Here is an 18,456-nt window from a genome sequence, read left to right on the forward strand (position 1 = left end):
TGTAAACTAGTGAAAGCCGGTGAACATACCTCATATTTCAGTTGCAACTGCTTGACCATCTCAATTTCAGAGTCACGGCTGGAATGCACATGACTGAGGTATCCACACAGCACGTCACTAACGTTCAGGTGATCATAGTGAGAGACGTTAAACTGCATTTTCTGCCTCTCCAGAGCCTCTTGTTTGGCAGAGTGCCTGGCTAGTACAGTTGGATTGCCCGGCTCAACGAATCTGCTACCAATGATTAGGACGTCGTTGTCACAAGGCGCCGGCGGGTTAGCTGAGATGGATGACCCGACAGTGGATGGATTGAGAACGGTCTCATCAGCTGACAGCTCAGGAAAGTCAGGTTGAATGTTGACAACAGGGTCTTCTGGTGTTTCAGATTGTTCAGGAGCAGAAGTTTGTATTACCGGCTTAGGTGTAGGACCTTTCGGTTCTTCCGCCGGCTTAGTCACCTTGGCTTTCTTGGACTTTGCTTGAATGCTAAGAAGGATTTCATGAGTTAGTATAATGAGGCAGATTTAAAGATGCAGAAGAAAGATAATTTTCTTTACCCAGGGGCAGTCTTGAAAGTCAGAAATTGAGTTTGAGAAGAATCATTGGACGAACGAGAAACCTCCTGCAATAGTAAAATCACAGTTAAGAGAGCAAGGAAATAGATTCATTGATGAAAGCAAGAGGCAAAGGTGAAAGAAACCTCATTGTGGCATTTCTAAGGAGTCTTCGGTAAGCCGGAGAGCAGTTCATTGTCTTCACTGGTCCGGGCCTGACGGCGGTCTCGTGTTGCTGCTTTTTCAAAAGAAAATGAGGATCCAAATAAGCCAAAGGGTGTGAAAACCTTACTTTCCGGGTTACCAGTCGAAGTTTCTGTCTTGGCAAAGGGGCTGAGTCGGAGGAGATAGTTACCTCTTCTTCTACTGCCTGGCTGGCCCCCGTGTCATCCTGGCAATAGTCAGTGTCAATAAGATTGTTAAAAAAGGCAAGATTGTCAATAAGATTGTCATCCTGGCAACGATGTCTTCTTTAGTCTATTGTACCGAACTATGGCGCAGAGGGTCATCTGGTCCTCCGGCATAGTTATACATCAAGGCAGAGCGGCGGCTTAGAGGGATAACCCACCATGCGATCCAACAAAGGATCAAATCAATTCTAGTTAATCCGTTTCCTAGCAAGGCTTGAATCCTTTTGATGGTTGGGATGAGCTTCCTAAGTTCAGCGGCAGTCAGCTTGTCAGGAAGCACAAACTTAGAGTCAAGACGCTCCACGCGTTAACCCGGCATTGGTTTTTCATCAGCTGGAGACGTGTCTTTGCAATAAATCCAAGTTTGGTTCCAATCCTTGGGATGGCTTGGTAAGACTACTAGGGGAAAAATAGCACCCTGTCGGCGCTGAATCAAAATTCCGCCAAGTTCCAGGCTAGGGCCATTGGTGCATTCGTTTTGGCAGTTCAGATAGAAATACTCTCTAAAGAGTTCAACAGTGGGTTCTTCTTGAAGATAAACCTCACAGAGAACTTGAAAATTGTAGATGTTTGATATGGAATTGGGTCAAAGGTCTTGTGGATGAAGCTTGAAGAAATGCAGAACGTCTCTGAAGAATTTTGAGCCGGGTGGTGAAAAACCCCGGTTCATATGATCAGTAAAAACAATGACTTCGCCGTCCTTGGGCTGAGGTCTTTCTTCGGCCGGGTCAGGAGCGCGTTAAGACATAATGCTCTTCTCAGGTAAAAATCCGATGGTAAAGAAATCCTTCAGAGTAGCGTTGGTGACTATGGAAGGGACCCAATTGCAAATTTTCATCGTCTTTGGCGGCATGGTGAGAAGATGAGCTAAAAAGGAATCAATTACCAGTTTAAATTAAATGGTGGATTCATAGGTTAATGTCTACAATACGGATGCGTAATGGCGGCTTAAATAAGGGCTAATGGTATATAAAGGAAAAGTGAGCCGGCATGATAAGCCGCCATGACCTAAGATACTCAAAGGAGGCCAATGACGAAAATTGGCTAAGTACTGAGATAAACAAGTTTCACAGGCTGCTGCTATTATTTTGGATCAAGATTGTTGAAAAAAGGAAAAAAATCTAGACCTAAAAACTAGCACATAGGAGTTCATTAGTTCTAAGGAGGCTTTTGTACAAGAAAGAAGGATCTGCTAGCATCTGAAATGAATGCAAAACAACTACCGCATAACTTTTATACTACTTTTAAATCAAAAAAGGGTGCGGCGGAGAAACCACGAAGAACCCATGATGAATAACGAAGAACTCGCGAACCCTAATGTGGATCTAAGGGGCGGAGAAACAGAGACTTACGGATGTAGATCTACTGCGGAGGGTCGCCGCCGTTTCTCTGAACAAGCCCAGGTTGATGTAGCGGCCGGGGTCGAGGAAGATGAAGTGCGCTGCAGCGGCGGTGGAGCTCGAGCAGCAGTAGGGTCGCGAGAGGAAGAAGACGATGGGAAAGGGGGAGAATGAAGAAAGGTCAGTCATGCCTATTTATAAGGAGAAGACTGATAAGCGGGCGTAAAAGACGAGGAGAGCAAAAATTATGGCTATCAAGCTTGTCAGGACGCCTTTATTCTTGGGATGGTTATTAAAGATAAGGATCCGTTGAGATATATTGGATAAAATATGAACTAATGATGAATGACGTCATGGCGGATCATTACAAGTCCAGGAGATGACGTCGCGGCGGGTTACAAATTTCCGTTCGACAGAGAGCAGAAGTTTTTCCTAAGGTGTTGAAGATTGACATGAACTGGTTCATGTCAATCTGGGGCCTAATGTTGGGGATATAGTTATTAGTATGACCCGCCCAGGAGGGGCCAGGTTATACTTATGATGATTCATGAAGCCCGCGAAGACTCCTGGAGATGGTGGGTTAGCTAAAGGCCCAAGGCCCAAAGGGTGATTTATGGCGTGTAGAGATAAACTAGTCACCAAGCCGGACACTATTTATAAGCCGGCCAGGACTCTGTAGGCCGCAGGGCGTCAACCCGTGTTTATAAGGGGATGACCCGGTGGCGGCTTAGGGCTAGAAACAACAGATCGAGAGCCAAGCTAGCGTATTTTGCTCCTTGGTCATCGAAACCTAGCAATACCACATCAACTGGACTAGGTTTTACCTTCACTGCAAGGGGCCGAACTAGAATAAACCTCTCGTGTCCTTTGTCCCGATTAACCCCTTTGTCGGTGTCAAAACCCGCGGATCTCGGGTAGGGGGTCCCGAACTGTGCGTCTAGGACGGATGGTAACAGGAGGCAAGGGACATGAAGTTTTACCCAGGTTCGGGCCTCTTGCTGGAGGTAAAACCCTACGTCCTGCTTGATTAATATTGATGATATGGGGTGTTACAAGAGTAGATCTACCACGAGATCAAAGAGGCTAAACCCTAGAAGCTAGCCTATGGTATGATTGTATGTTGTGATTGTTGTCCTACGGACTAAAACCCTTCGGTTTATATAGACACCGGAGAGGGTTAGGGTTACACAAGGTCGGTTACAAAGGAGGAGATATCCATATACGTATTGCCTACCTTGCCTTGCATGCCAAGGAAAGTCCCATCCGGACACGAGACGAAGTCTTCAATCTTGTATCTTCATAGTCTAACAATCCAGCCAATGGAGATAGTTCGGCTGTCCGGAGACCCCCTAATCCAGGACTCCCTCAGTAGCCCCTGAACTAGGCTTCAATGACGATGAGTCCGGCGCGCAGTTGTCTTCGGCATTGCAAGGCGGGTTCCTTCTCCGAATTTTGTGTACCTGTCAAAATAATGTCCGGTTCCTGGTGACGGTTTGTACTCCTTGGCTTCTACGCCCAATAATGGCCACTTTCCACGTGTCGAGCGAATGTGAAGAGCCAGGGTGTTTTCACATTTACCCCCTAGCTATGTAGATGAGCCGCCTATTTAAAAAGACAAGGATTCAGATCCAAATCACATCATCCTCCCTTGCCGAGTCTTCATCGGAGCGTGCCCGACAGAGATCCATTCCACCATGGCCGGTCGACGCAGCTCTTCCTCACGCACCCCTAGTTCCAAGCCTGGAGATTGGGAGAGATGTTCCATCCCGCACAGCAAATTGGTGATGCTTCAGTCCAAGGGATTTCTTCCCCCAGCGTACCTGGTCCCGGTTCGAGCCGGGCTTGCCACCTATAATGGCGGAGAGCAAGCGGAGAGCCGTCCCATTCCCTCCAAGGGAGAGCGGGTATGCCTTGTCCCTTATCTGGTAAGAGGGCTCGGATTCCCAATTCATCCATTTCTCCGGGGGCTTCTGGAGTTCTATGGCCTCCAGCTGCACAACCTTACGCCTGCCTCCCTGCTGCATATCACGGGATTCGTAGCCCTTTGCGAGTTATTTTTGGGCTGTGAGGCTCATTTCGCTTTGTGGAAGAAGCTGTTCTACCTTGTGCCCCGTTCTAAGAAGGGATCAATATATCAAGTGGGCGGAGCCGAACTGTGGCGTATTGCCGGGACCGGATAACTATCCGGGACCCCGAAGAAGATGTCCGGAGACTGGCCTTCAAAATGGTTTTATATAGAAGATGTCCCCCTTCCGGACCCTATTCGGATCGGCCTTCCTGAGTTTGACAACGCCCCTTTGAAGAAGCGACAGAGATGGCGTCCACGGAGCCCCCTGGAGGAAGACAACCTGGACATTCTTTATCTCATGAGCCGGATAAGCTCTTTAGCTTGATCCGGATTGACCATGATCGAGGTCATGGCTATATGCATTATGCGGGGGGTGCAGCCGCTCCAATATAGAGGCCACCCCGTGTGGGATTTCAACGGGGAGGATGACGCCACCCGCCACGGCCGCAAAGGGCCGGGATTGGCTGCGGACTTAACAAAGATCTTGTCCACTTTGTACGAGGGAGAAGAGGAGGAATTCCTCCGTGTCAACCCACAGGGCGGATTCTCTATGTACAATCCTCCGAGCTGGGTAAGCGGAGACTTTTTTTCGCCCATCTGTTTCGTATTCCCGTAGCTTAAGTATTCATTCTGGCGATTTCATCGCAGGAGCTGCGCCAGACTGTAAAGGAGATAAACAACCCTCCTCCACAACCCGAGGACCCAGGACGGTCCCTTGACCCGGCCTCCCAGGACGATCCGGACATATCTGTGGAGCTGATCGACGGGGTTTTTCTTACCAAGGGAGTAATGACAATACCTTGGTGGCCATTACGGCCGATTACCATGGGCTAGTTCCAGCGTCACAGGTGACTGAGACCAAAATCCCAGCACTTAAAAAGGGATCCGTCCCTGTGCTCTCTCTTTTTTTTCTACTGCCGTATAACAGCCGTGCCTTGCAGGGGAGGTCCTCAGGGCAAAAGGCCGAGCCTGTGGCAACTAGCCAACAAGGGGCCGCTAGGCTAGGCAGGCTGAAAAGATCCGCAGTCCGGATTGAGGCACCGGCGCAGCGGTATGGCGCGTCGTCTTTATTGCAAGACATTAGTTACAGAGGCATATTAACGCCCATGCCTTCTTTTCAGGAAAAAGAGCGCTCGCCGCACTATGCCCGGAGAGGCTACCAATCGCGCCTCCACAAGCCAGGCTCCAAGGCCGGACTCAAAGGTGGGAACAAGTACAAGGCGTGTGTCGGGTGCTCCTCCGACAGAGGATACGGATAGACTATCCGCCACCCCTTCCAAGGTGGAAAGTGCCATGAACCACAAGCATCGCCGGACTGTTCTTCGTGACACTTGTTTCTCCCAAGAGGCTTTGGATGCCTTCAATTCGGGAGATGCGCACCTCCGTGCCGCTCAAAATGGTCTAGCCAGAGCCACGGAGCAGTATGTAAAAGACATACGGGTGAGAAAGTTTGATGATTATATATCAGTAGCCCCTGAGACTTGAAACAATTGGGATAACTGATTTAAGGATCATTTGTTATGTAGGTTCTTACAGAAAAGAATACTCTAGTGTCCCAGGTGCTGGAAGAGTGCAAAGCCCAACTTCAGGCTGCACTGTCCGCCGCAGGGGAGCCCAAAGAGACCCCCGCTGGTAACATATCTGTCAAATGATAAGTATCATATTAGAGTGCGGCTTGATATGCAAATCTGAAGATAAAATTACAGATGACGCTGGAGTGAATCCGGATAAGCAACAGCTCATACGCCAGCTAAAGGCTAGTGAGAGCGTGCTAACGAGGGTGAGGCAGGAGAAGAATGATCTCCAAGATGTCAATCACCAAGCTGGGCGTGGAACTAAAAGATGTTCGTGCCCAACTGTCTGATTCTGTTAAGGAGAATCGGCGGCTTCACGCGGCATATTTAGTAAGCGCTTGAGCGAACTTTGAAAAAGAGTTCAGCAAGGAAGTTGGCTGACAGAGTTATGTCTGTAGGTATGCTAACAGGACGTCCTGCCGAGGAGATGCCTGGTTCAACGGGTGATCTTCTTCCCGAGCTCGCACAGTTGCACGAACGAGTTCGGCAGGTGATGCAAGGCGTCGCCCAGGCCTTGTGGCCGTCCGTCTCTATACTCGCAGGCCTTGAAGAGCTTGCGGAAAAGCTGAAGGGAGCGCGGCGGCGCTTCCGATTATGGAAGGTATCGGCCTGCCGTCAGGGTGCCAGGGAAGCCTGGGCAATGGTGAAGACACGGTACACGAAAGCTGACCCAAACCACATGGCCGAAGTCAAACCTGTGGGGCCTGATGGCAAGGAGATCCCTGTGAGTTTAGTGTACGGCCAAGTAGAATTGGCCGCAAAGTATTCCCAACAGGACTGTAGACTAGACAACCTATTGGATGGCATTGAAGAGGAATTCAACCAGTCAAATTGACTATGTAATTTTAAAGTCACATGTATGATGCCTTCTAGCTAGATTGTAGATCGTTTGTCGTGGCGGACCTTTTCGCTTCAACCTCGGGACCCGACAGTCCGGAGTGTATCCGAATACCCTCGCGGTTATGTAAGAACCGGGGCATGCGTGGAGACCAGGCGTAGGGGTCATTAGTGCTTTATCAGACAAGTGCCCAACTAGTTATGTTATATTATATGGGTAGTACGAAACATCTTCTAGAGAGAATAGTTCCGTTAAGGGTTCCTTTCCCTGGGTAGGCATGCCCTAAAGTGCATGTCCGGCCTGCGACGAGAAGCGCAGAAAAAACATCTGGGGGCAGATATGGATAATAAATAAAAGTCATCTTTTGTTCACCGACCAAATATTCTCTTAAGAACGCTAGCTTTTGGCTTCACCCAGTCTGAGGTACACGTCCGACTGACCCGGCGGTAACAATCGCAGAGGTGCTCCCCTTATGCCCTAGCCGAATTAACGGGAACGTAGGGCATAAATACAAGAGCCAGGCAACCCAGCTTGGCCAAAACTTAAGTCATATCGATGTATATAATGGTGAAAAAAGGGACATGTAGAAGTATAACGCATGTGTTGGGCGTGATGCCCGGGTAAATAATTTAAGCTTCTGTGAAAGAAGCCCCCAGGTGTAGAGAGTGCGGCTAGCACATCTGTTATGTACAAGTGAGGCACAAGGTGACCCTCGAAGGCCTAGAGGAATAAAAGAAAGAAAGGGAAACAAGACAGATGACGCATATGCAGAAAATGGACAATGGGAGGGGACTAACATAAAGTCCGGTGCTAGGCGTAGAATCTTCGGAGCCTGGCCGCATTCCATGGGTTCGGCTCGAGTCGACTAGTCGATGCATCCAGCAGTCGGTACGCTCTGCTGGTCAGAACTTGGTCGATGATGAAGGGACCTTCCCATTTGGGCTCTAGCTTGTTCTTTTTCTTATCCGGCAGCCGGAGAACTAGTTCGCCAACGTTATAAGTTTTGGCTCGTACTTCTCTGCTTTGGTATCTGCGAGCCTGTTGCTGGTAAAATGCGGAATGGGCTTTGGCTACGTCGTGCTCTTCCTCCAAGATGTTCAGACTGTCCTGGCAATCGAGCTCGGCTTCTCTTTCTTCGTACATGCGCACTCGAGGTGAGTCATGAATTATGTCACAGGGCAGGACTGCCTCTGCGCCGTACACCATAAAAAATGGTGTGTATCCGGTACTACGATTCGGCGTGGTCCGCAGCCCCCAGAGTACGGAGTCGAGCTCCTCTACCCAGTGCGTGTCAGACTCTGTTAAGGAGCGCACTAGTCTGGGTTTAATGCCGCTCATTATAAGACCATTTGCTCGTTTGACTTGACCGTTGGTTTGCGGGTGGTAGACTGAAGCATAATCGAGCTTGATGCCCATTTTGCTGCACCAGAGTTTTACCTCGTCGGCCGTGAAGTTCGTGCCGTTATCAGTGATGATGCTGTGGGGGACGCCGTAGCGATGTACAACCCCGGATATGAAATCTATCACCGATCCAGATTCGGCTGTTTTAACCGGTTTGGCTTCTATCCATTTGGTGAATTTATCCACCATGACCAATAAGTATTTTTTTTCTTGTGGGTTTCGCCTTTAAGGGGTCCAACCATGTCAAGCCCCCAGACCGCAAAGGGCCATGTAATGGGGATTGTTCGGAGGGCGGTGGGTGGTATATGGCTTTGATTTGCAAAGAGCTGGCAATCGGCGCAACGCTGGACTAAGTCCTGCGCGTCTGCCCGGGCCGTTGACCAATAGAATCATGTACGGAAGGCCTTGCTCATAAGAGCCCGGGCTGCGGCGTGATGACCGCCGAGTCCGGCATGAATTTCTGCCAAAAGGTTCCGTCCTTCCTCTTCGGAGATGCACCGTTGAAGGACTCTGGTAGCGCTTTTTTTTGTACAATTCTCCCTCATGGACCCTGTAGGCCTTTGATCACCGCACTATGCAGCGTGCCTCATTTTGGTCCTCCGGGAGTTCCTGTCTAGTTAAGTAGGCCAGGAATGGTTCTATCCACGGGGCAATAATGGCCATTATTTCGTGGGATGATTGTTTTATTTCGGTGGCGGAGCCTCCGATTGTGTCAGAGAGTTCGGTATCGGGTATTTTGGCCGGGTCCGGACTGTTGTTACCGGTGTCCCCTTCCCATGCTACGGATGGCTTGAGAAGCCTTTCCAGAAAAATATTGGGAGGGACCGCGTCGCGTTTGGCGCCAATGCGGGCGAGGATATCCGCCGCCTGATTGTTTTCCCGGGCCACATGGTGAAATTCGAGCCCTTCGAACGGAGCTGACATTTTTAGGACGGCGTTGCAATAAGCGGCCATTTTTGGATCCTTAGCATCAAAGTCTCCGTTTATTTGGGATATCGCGAGGTTTGAATCCCCGCGCACCTCTAGGCGTTGAATGCCCATGGATACCGCCATCCGGAGACCATGTAGAAGGGCCTCATATTCGGCTGCGTTGTTGGAGTCCGTATACATTATCTGTAGTACGTATTGAACGGTGTCTCCTGTTGGGGATGTCAAAACGACGCCAGCCCCCAGACCAGCCAACATTTTGGAACCGTTGAAGTGCATGATCCAGTTTGAATATGTGCCGCACTACTAGGAAAAGGGCTATAGATGGAATTGACACTAATGGCGCACAAGACATGTGGTGCGCCATTACTATATACTAATGGCGCACCATGTGTTGGTGCGCCATTAGTGTGCAAATACTAATGGTGCACCACATCCACGGTGCGCCATTAGTAAATTTTTTTAATTTTTTGAAAACTACTAATGGCGCACCATGGGAGTGGTGCGCCATTACTAGTAATGGCGCACCATGCCACGGTGCGCCATTAGTAAATTGGCCCAAACATTCGCCCGAATGCACCCCCCCCCCCCGTGGACCGCCTTTTCAGTTTCAAAAAAAAAGAAAATGATAGAAATGTCAAAAAATAAATGAAAATAAGATTCCCATGTGATATGTGGTCTAGTTGTTAGCAAAATTTACAAACATGAATTTGTAAAAATGGGCATAACTTTTGCGTATGAACTCGGATGAAAAAGTTTTTTATATGAAAAATCATCTACTAAAAAAGTTACATCCGAATTTAATCGGGGGGACCCCGTTAAACATTTTCAAAATCCTCAACAACCTAACAGAAAAAAGATACGGGGCTTTTAAGATCTGGAGACGCAAAAAAATTCAAAAAAATTCAAACTTACTAATGGCGCACCTGCCCATGGTGCGCCATTAGTATCTTCCCGCCTTCAAAATTCAAAATAAGTCAATTTTTTTTAAAAAAGTTACTAATGGCGCACCTGCCCATGGTGCGCCATTAGTATCTTCCCGCCTTCAAAATTCAAAATAAGTCAAAAAAATAAAAAAAAGTTAGTAATGGCGCACCTGCCCACGGTGCGCCATTACTATGCCGTATATATGGCTGGGCGTGGTCCTTTCCTTCTTACCTCTTCATTCTTCTCCTCCACTCCACCTCTCCTCCACTCCATCCCCTCCTCTCCTCCACTCCATCTTCCCTTCTCTCCTCCACCATACTACCCTCCTCCTCTCCGGCGACCTCCTCCTCCTCCTCTCCGGCGACCTACTCCTCCTCTCCGGCGACCTCCTCCTCCTCCTCGGCGACCTCCTCCTCCCTCCTCTCCTCCCCTCCCCTCCCCTCCCCTCACGGTTTCTCCCCCCTCCTCTTTGGTGAGCTCCTCCTCCCTCCTCTCCGGTGAGATCCTCTTCCCTCCTCTCCTCCCATTCCCTCATGGTTTCTCCTTCCTCCTCTCCGATGCTTCGGTGAACTCCTCCCCGGCGACCTCCTCCTCCTCTCCGGCGATGTAGGCGAGCGCCTCTCCGGTGACCTCCTCCTCCTCCTCTCCAGTGAACTCCTCTCCGGCAAAAGAACACGGCAAAATAACGTACAAGATCCAAAAACAGGAACAAAATTTGAAATAATATCGTGCCAAAAAACGAACAAAAAAACGAGCAAAAAATGGGCAAAAAATCACGATCCAGATCCAAATTCAAAATTCAAAAATAGTAATGGCGCATGGTGTGGGTTAGACGGTGCGCCACTACTATTTTCCCGCCTTCAAAATTCAAAAATATTAATGGCGCACCGTGGCCTATACTAATGGCGCACCAGTGGCCTATACTAATGGCGCACCGTGGCCTATACTAATGGTGCACCAGTGGTGCACCATTAGTATACCAGATACTAATGGCGCACCAGTGGTGCGCCATTAGTAAAAAAATACTAGTGGCGTGATACTAATGGCGCACCAGTGATGCGCCATTAGTAGGCAAAACTGGTGCACCATTAGTAGCCCTTTTCCTAGTAGTGTCGTACTCTTTAGGGAGTTCGGCTTCCGTCCATTCAGCGATGAAGTCAGCCAAAACTTGCGATTTAATAGCTCGTCGTGGCTTGTAAGTTATGTCGAACGGGAGGAGCTCAATGGCCCATTTGGCAATCCAGCCCGTCGCGTCGCAGTTTTTTATAATATCGTTAAGTGGTACTTCCGAGGCTACCGTTATCGAACACTCTTGAAAGTAGTCTCGCAGCTTCCGGGATGCCATGAATACCACGTACGCTATCTTTTGATAATGCGGGTACCGTGATTTGCATGGATTAAGGACAGTAGACACGTAGTAAACCGGCTTTTGAAGGGGAAATTTGTGTCCGTCCACTTCTCGCTCGATGACAAGCACTGCGCTTACTACTTGATGAGTTGCCGCAATGTATAATAGCATTGGTTCGCCAATGTTTGGCGCGGCCAGGACTGGGTTTGTTGCCAATATGGCCTTTATTTCGTTGAGTCCAGCCGTGGCGGCGTCCGTCCACTCGAAGTGTTCGGTGCACCGGAGGAGGCGATAAAGGGGTAATGCCTTTTCTCCCAAGAGGGAGATAAAGCGGCTTAGAGCCGCCACGCATCCAGTTTATTTTTGTATTTGTTTGTGGTCTGTTGGGGTAGCCAACTGTGACAACACTCGAATTTTGGCTGGATTATCTTCAATACCTCTAGTGGAGACAATGAATCCCAGGAGCTTTCCTGCTGGTACGCCGAAAACGCATTTTTCCGGATTGTGCTTGATGTCATATGTTCGTAGGTTGTCGAATGTGAGCCTCAAGTCGTCTACTAGAGTTTCAAAATGCTTGGTTTTAACGACCACATCATCCACGTATGCCTCCACTGTTTTGCCGATCTGGTTTGCCAGGCATGTCTGAATCATGCGTTGATATGGTGCACCGGCGTTTTTTAGCCCGAAGGGCATTGTGTTGAAGCAAAATGGGCTGTATGGTGTGATGAATGCCGTTGCGGCTTGGTCTGGCTCCGCCATTTTGATTTGATGGTAGCCGGAGTATGCGTCGAGGAAACACAATGAGTCGTGTCCTGCGGTAGCATCGATGATTTGATCGATGCAGGGGAGGGGAAGGGATCCTTTGGGCAGGCCTTATTAAGGTCCTTAAAATCGACGCACAAACGCTAGGATTTGTCCTTTGGCACCATCACCAGGTTTGCTAGCTAGTCCGGATGTTTTATGTCTCTAATGAATCCGGCCTCCAATAGCTTGGCAAGTTCCTCTCCCATGGCTTGTCTTTTAGGCTCGGAGAAACGTCGAAGAGCCTGCTTGACTGGTTTGAATCCTTTTAGGATATTTAGGCTGTGTTCAGCCAGCCTGCATGATATTCCTGGCATGTCTGAAGGGTGCCAGGCAAAAATGTCCCAGTTCTCGCGTAGGAACTCTCGCAATGCGGCGTCAACATCAGGGTTTAATTGTGCGCCGATGGAAGCTGTTTTTGTAGGGTCCGTTGGATGGACTTGGAATTTGACTATTTCGTCCGCTGGCTTAAAGGAGGTGGACTTGGATCTTTTATCGAGTATCACGTCATCCCTGTTCACCATGGAGCGCAGCGCAGTTAGTTCTTCGGCCGCTAGGGCTTCGGATAGTGCCTCAAGGGCCAGTGGAGCTGTCTTATTTTCGGCGCGGAGTGCTATGTCCGGATCACTAACAAGGGTGATGCTTCCGTTGGGCCCGGACATTTTGAGCTTCATGTACCCGTAATGGGGTATGGCTTGGAAGATTGTAAACGCCTCCTGCCCTAATAGAGCGTGGTATCCGCTGCTGAACGGGGCCACTAGGAATGTAATTTCTTCGGACCTGTAATTATCCGGCGTGCCGAATACCACGTCTAGTGTGATTTTTCCGGGGCAGCGTGCTTCCCGACTGGGGATAATTCCTCTAAAGGTTGTGCTCCTTTTCTTGATGCGGCTCCAGTCTATTTCCATCTTTTGAAGAGTTTCCTCGTAGATGAGGTTTAATCCGCTACCGCCGTCCATGAGTACCTTGGTCAGTCGAAAGACGTCCACAATTGGACTGAGGACCAGTGCGGCTGGTACTCGGGCTGTTCGGAATTTAGGTTCGTCACTGGCATTGAAGGTAATAGCCATGTCGCTCCAAGGATTTGTTTCTGCTATGTGGCAGATTTCGGACGTGCTGCGGAGTGTTCGCTTCCGTCTTTTATTTGACGCGAAGGTCTCGAAGACCGTTAAGACCGTGCTGTTGTCCTCGTGGTGGTGCTCTGTGGTTTTTGGGAGGAGTAGATCCTCACCACTTTTGGCCACCTGCCGGAGTATCTAACATGCTCTAAGGCTGTGCGTTGGTATCGCATCCACTGTACTGTGAATTTTGCAGGGTCCGTTGAGCCATCCCTCCAGTACGGTTCCTTGCCCCGTAGAGGGCTTTTGCTTTTTGGTAGTTAACCCAGGTGTATTGTGATAATGCACCCTTTTATTTCGGACTAGGTTTGTATTCAGGGCTGGATTATCCCAAAATTTTATTTCGGTTTTCCAGGCGCTTTCCATCGCACAGTACTATCGTACTATGGACACCAAGTCAGCAAAGCGTGTAATTTCGCGACGACTTATGGCATTGAGGATTCCCTTGTCCGTGCAATTATTGGAGAAGAGTGAAATTGCATCTTCCTCACGGCAGTCCTTTATCCTGTTCTTGACCAGGAGGAATCTGGCCCAGTAATGGTGTACTGTTTCTGCGGGCTCTTGCCTAATTTGGGATAGATCACGTATGTTAGGGTGGGTGGGTGGAATTGAATCCGAATCCTCACCCAATATGAGGCTCAGTGGCCAAGGATTTTCCGAACTCGAAAGTTTGGATTCTTGGATGTTTTCCGGTAAATCTGGCCCACTGCCTGATTCTGGGTTCAGGCTTTGAGTGACATCCTCCCCTCCGCGGGTATCCGGCATGGAGGGATCGGGAATCCGGACGTAGCTAGTCCTTAAGATAGATGAAGTTTTTCCGCATTGTTCTTCCACCACTACAACATGATGGGTGATCTCGGGAGAGTTAATTTCTCTTAGATCGGGTTTAGGCCCAATCTGATCATAGTCTGTAGCGACTCCCAGGGCGGCGATACAATCCAAGAGCTCGTTCAGGGAAGAGAGCTCCATTGGATCTAACTGCTCGGCAATTTCCGAGTTGATGTGAAGATTGCTTTCGATGACCCGAGAAGTCATCGTCGGCGCAGCGACCGAACAGGCGGTCATAAGAAAACCACCTAGCCGGAGAGTTTGGCCGATAGCCAGAGCTCCCTCAGCGATAGTGCCGTCATTAAAGACGGGACGAGACATCCTTCCTTGTGGCGACGGCTCAGCAGAACTCTCAATGAAAGCACCAATGTCGGTGTCAAAACCGGCGGATCTCGGGTAGGGGGTCCCGAACTGTGCGTCTAGGCCGGATGGTAACAGGAGGCAAGGGACATGAAGTTTTACCCAGGTTCGGGCCCTTTTGATGGAGGTAAAACCCTACGTCCTACTTGATTAATATTGATGATATGGGGTGTTACAAGAGTAGATCTACCACGAGATCAAAGAGGCTAAACCCTAGAAGCTAGCCTATGGTATGATTGTATGTTGTGATTGTTGTCCTACGGACTAAAACCCTTCGGTTTATATAGACACCGGAGAGGGTTAGGGTTACACAAGGTCGGTTACAAAGGAGGAGATATCCATATATGTATTGCCTAGCTTGCCTTCCATGGCAAGTAAAGTCCCATCCGGACACGAGACGAAGTCTTCAATCTTGTATCTTCATAGTCTAACAATCCGGCCAATGGAGATAGTCCGGCTGTCCGGAGACCCCCTAATCCAGGACTCCCTCACCCTTTAAGCTTCCTAGTTGCGATAGCTCCACGACTAAGTCCTTTCACTAGGACATCTGTTGTGACAATTCCCGACACCCCAGCCACCTCCACCAATGGCATGGCCGAAGGGGTCGTGCGAGAGGTCCGAGGTTACGGAGGACAACATCCAGTATCTGTGTGATACCAAGCGGTTTCCCCCAATGACAGAGGTGGTCGCGCATGCGCCGGGCGATGAGGAAGCGCCGCGACCGGAGGCGGCTGTCTTCCTCTCTCACTTCAAGTGTGGGTTCTGCCTCCCCGCAAGTGACTTCTTCCATTCTTTCCTCGATTTCTTCGGGCTGTAGCCACACCATTTGGGTGCAAACACCGTGCTACAGCTCTCCGGCTTCGTCACCCTGTGCAAGGGCTACCTGGGCGTCGAACCCAGCATCAACCTTTGGGTCCGCTTCTTCTTCCTGAAGCAGCAGCGGCCGTCAGCCGGGGCGATGTCCGCTTGTGGGGCCGCCGTCGTCTCGACTCGGGCGCACGAGGTGTGCCGCAAGATGCAGCTCGAAGATTCTGCCAAGATATAACACCCTCGATGCGACTATAGCTCCCACGTGTCGAGGCACGACTTAGAGACATAATCGCATTGAAGGCATATGTCGCAAGTTAGGAAATCTTCACAACATCCCATGTAATATAAATCATAAAGGGGAGATAGCATAGTTGGCTTACACTCTCCACGTCAATCAAGTACATAAATAACATTACATCATCCAAACACTCATGGCCCGACTACGGCGCCAAAATAAAATATAACCCAACAAGTGACACGGTCCCGATCACCCCAACTGGGCACCACTACTGATCATCAGGAAAGGAAACATAGTAACGTTGAGAGTCCTCGTCGAACTCCCACTTGAGCTCATACGCGTCTCCTGGAGCGGAATCATCAGGCCCTGCATCTGGTGTAATAGTAATCTGTGAGCCACAGGGACTCAGCAATCTCACACCCTCGCGATCAAGACTATTTAAGCTTATAGGTAAGGCAAGGTAAAAATATATGTGGAGCTGCAGCAAGCGACTAGCATATATGGTGGCTAACTTATTCGCAAAAGAGAGCGAGAAGAGGAGGCAAAGCGCGAGCGAGAAACTAGAGAACAACCTGTGCAAACATTACTCCAACACCGTGTCCGCTTCCCGGACTCCGCCAAGAAGAGGCCATCACGGTAACACACTCAGTTGATTCATTTTAATTAAGTTAAGGTTCAAGCTATCTTCAACCGGACATTAACAAATTCCCATCTGCCCATAACCGCGGGCACGGCTTTCGAAAGTTCAAATCCCTGCAGGGGAGTCCCAACTTAGCCCATGACAAGCTCTCACGGTCAACGAAGGAATAGACCTCCTCCCAAGACATTCCGATCAGACTCGGTATCCCGGTTATTCAAGACACTTCGACAGGTTAAAACAAGACCAGCAACACCGCCCGAATGTGCCGACAAATCCCGATAGGAGCTGCACATATCTCGTTCTTAGGGCACACTCAGATGAGACTAGCTACGAGTAAAACCAACCCTCAAGTTTCCCCGAGGTGGCCCCGCAGGCAGCTCAGTTCGGACCAACACTCAGAGGAGCACTGGCCCGGGGGGGTTAAAATTAGATGACCCTCGGGCTCCGGAAACCCAAGGGAAAAAGAGGCTAGGTGTCAAATGGTAAAACCAAGGTTGGGCATTGCTGGAAAAGCTTTAATCAAGGCGAACTATCAAGGGGTTCCCATTATAACCCAACCGCGTAAGGAACGCAAAATCCGGGAACATAACACCGATATGACGGAAACTAGGTCGGCAAGAGTGGAACAAAACACTAGGCGAGAGGCCAAGCCTTCCACCCTTTACCAAGTATATAGATGCATTAAGATAACATGGCAATATAATGATATCCCAACAAGTAATAAATGTTCCAACAAGGAACGGCCTCCAATCTTCACCTGCAACTAGCAACGCTATAAGAGGGGCTGAGCAAAGCGGTAACATAGCCAATCAATGGTTTGATAGGACATGGTGTGTTAGAGGTTTTACATGGCAATTTGGGCGGCTTGAAAGAAAATGGTAGGCATCGTAGCATTGGCATAGTAAAAGAGCGAGCAATCTAGCATAGCAAAGATAGTAGTGATTTCGAGGGTATGATCATGTTGCCTGCACAGTTGTCAGAGTTGACTGGATCCTCGAAAGCAAACTCAACGGGCTCCTCGTTAGCGAACTCGTCTCCCGGCTCTACCCAAACAAGACAAACAAGCAACAAGGACACAATCAACCACGTGCAAGGATCAAACAAGATGATGCGATGATGATATGCTATGCGGGATGCGATGCGGGATGCATATGCAAGATATGACAGGAAATGCATGAACCTGGCCTCAACTTTGGAATTCAAGTGTGCCACTGTAAAGATGAGATGCAATCTCTTGAAAACGATATAAAGAATGCCGGAATCAGAGTTACGGTTTGGAAATGGCAAGCGATTTAAATATGACACCGGTCTGCGATTTACAGCAAGTAGCCATCTAAATGCAACGACATGAGCATGCTAGAACACCCAAACAAGACAACTAAATACATGGCAGGGATGCATTCAAGATGCTTAACAAAAGTCTAGCACTGAGCTACGGCCAATTCATCCATTAACAGGTTCAAACAAGCATGGAAAAAATGCATATGGCAAACAGATCTCAGACTTAGTGAAATTAACACTTGTCTGGAATTTCATATCAGGTAGCACTCTTCGGAGCAACAAAACTACATACTACAGGACCTGAACATGGCAAAGTAAAGCATGACATGGAGCTACTCAAAGAGCTTAACAAAAGTCCCTTAGTGACCTTGAGCCAAAAGGGATCAGAAAATACAATTGCAAGCATGTGAACATGGCAAAAACATAATCAGTTTTCAGACTTAGTGAAAACTGGCACATGCTGAAACATAACTCAAGTAGGCATGTTTACGAGCTCGATGCACTCACTACGGAACAAGTCATGACAAGCTAAGCATACATCTATCAAGAACACACAAAATTCAAGCTAGACATGGCAAGAACAATAACATAGCATGCACGGATCAACTACAACAACATCGGCAAAATTGCAAACAAGTTGACAATCTGCCCAGATTCACAAAGTAGCAAAAGTAGAGCTCGATTGACTCAAGCTCGGGTGTTCCATAATTTAAAACAAAGACATGGATGGATAGAGCACTACAAGATTAACAAAACATCCTTACTGATCATCCTCAAAAGAGGCACGGATCACTAGGAAACAACATGAACATATGGCCATATGAAATAAACAGCTCTAGGACTTGGTGGAAATGCCAAGTCCCTGAAAACAGAATTAACAAGTGCACCACTTTGCAAGCTTGTGCAAGTCACCACACACATCACAAAAATACATGGGTTGCACCTCTGGAAAAATGGCAAAACCCTTAACAAAACATATGTAGAGCATCAGGG

This window comes from Triticum urartu, chromosome 6A (assembly GCF_056163025.1).
Source record: "Triticum urartu cultivar PI428250 chromosome 6A, HENAU_Tu73, whole genome shotgun sequence".
NCBI classification, from domain to species: domain Eukaryota; kingdom Viridiplantae; phylum Streptophyta; class Magnoliopsida; order Poales; family Poaceae; genus Triticum; species Triticum urartu.